This window comes from Propithecus coquereli, unplaced genomic scaffold, assembly GCF_000956105.1.
Source record: "Propithecus coquereli isolate 6110/MARCELLA unplaced genomic scaffold, Pcoq_1.0 Scaffold197, whole genome shotgun sequence".
NCBI lineage: Eukaryota > Metazoa > Chordata > Mammalia > Primates > Indriidae > Propithecus > Propithecus coquereli.
In genome coordinates this window covers 250,985-252,905 of record NW_012144633.1, presented here as the reverse complement: position 1 = coordinate 252,905, position 1,921 = coordinate 250,985, and the positions used below count along the sequence as shown (strand labels likewise).

The window sequence follows — 1,921 nt, the reverse complement described above, 5'->3', positions numbered from 1 at the left end:
GTTATAACTTATAAATAAAAATAAGAAAATGTTCAACCTGATTAACAGTCAAAAAAAGTCAGTTAAAATGAGATATCTTTTTTCACCTCCAAAATTAGCCTGAACTTTTAAATAATAATCATTGTCATCAAACATGAATTGAAACTATAAAAGTGATCACAACCATTGACCCAGTAATTTCATTCCTGAGAATTTATAGTATGAAAATTATCCAAAGTTTGGAAGTAGCTATAGGCCCTGAAACTGTTCAAAGTAGAATACTCATGTCAGGGACCATAGAATCCACAAGATTAATACATAGATCTTCCTAGAACATTAGTTTTATTAGAAACTGACTGCAAAGGAGAAGAATAACTTAAACTGATCGATATTTATTAACCAAAGAAAAAAATGTATTTAAAAATGCAAAATTACATAAAATTTTAAGATAAAAGAGAGTTGTCCAAAAGCTGATAATTGCTTCCAGCTAAGCCCTCATACTGTTGGTCACTGGTATTTGGGTAAAAAAAATTATGAAAGCACTGATCAGACCTGGCATGTTACTCGCAGGGTCATTTGTAGCAAAAAGTTATAATTTAAATTCCTAACAGATAATTATGGTACATTAACAAATGAAATATTCTGTGACCCTTAAAAAGTATGATTATAGAGAATTGTTTATAATATAATATCAATAGGAGAAAAAGTGATGATTCATTAAATTGTTTCTACACTGATGGTGATTTTTTTGTTGTTGGTTTTTGTTTTTAAGCACAAAAATGAAGTAAATATTTCAAAATGGATTTCATGGTTTTGGGGAGAATTTGTCTTCCACATTTTTCTGTCATGTGACCATACCTTTTTATAATGAAAAAAAATTAAGATGGGAAATTTGAAGCCAAAAAGGAATATGCTAACTACCCTAGGGTGGGAATGGGGAATGGACAGAAAGAAGATGAAAAAACAATCTGGTAAGAGGAGAAATAAGAATAATAAAGAATAATGAAAATACACACAGAGGAAAAACTCAACTGATGAAAATTATACCATTAGTAAGTTTCTATTTGTGATTTGTTCTGTTCTTACTAATCAGTGTGACATTCATTCTCATCATCAGTAATGTGATTTATACCAATAAAAACATAAATCCCTGCATTCGATTTTGGTGTGTACTTGCATGGGGTTCTAGGTATTCATGATATATCATTTTATATAAAATATTGAGCTAGATAATAATAATTATTATTACCAAGCCAGGTAACAACTGGAAAGATCATGTGTTTTCTTAACGTCCTCATCTGTCTTTTCTGGTAGCAGCTGGATCCTAATCCACATTAATCCAGTCATGTTAATGCCAAGGACTCACTTGAGGAGGAATTGGAAAACAGCCTGTTTTATAGTAATCCTCCAGTTGTTACCCCTTAGCTTCCTCTTTGTAATTATTTACAGCTAAACCATTAAGTCATGCTGGCCCTGCCCATACTGTATCTCTGTTTTGTTTGTAGTGTTTCTCTTAAATTTCATCCATTTTGTGATAGAATATTTTTCTAACCAATCTGGGTCACATTAAATATAAGTCTTTCAGAGCTCTAGAAATGCTACCCAGCCTATTGCCATCTACTGACTAAACCTGTTCTCAGTATCCTCATTCAGATCAGCTCTAAAGTTCCAAGAAAGTTAGCCCTCAAAGTGAGCCATATAAGGGACCACTCATTATATCCTTTTGTAGTAATTCTTATTTACGGTGAAAGCTATGAGTCTGTATCTGAGCAGAGACTGCAAAGACTTTGGTATAATTCAAGCAGAAACTTAAAGAATGATTACGTCTAGAAATTCTACTTTTAACGATTTTGATATCATTATCCTAGAGAAGGGAAACCTGGTAGTTGACCCAAGAACTCTTTCCAGTATATGAAGAGTTATTTTAGAGGATAGAGACTGA

At 32.1% G+C, this 1,921-nt stretch overlaps 1 protein-coding gene across 1 annotated transcript in view; it reads left to right on the top strand.

Moving 5' to 3' along the window:
• GDAP2 (ganglioside induced differentiation associated protein 2) overlaps positions 1-1,921 on the top strand; it is a 138,555-nt gene that overhangs the window by 90,677 nt on the left and 45,957 nt on the right. The window lies entirely within an intron of this gene.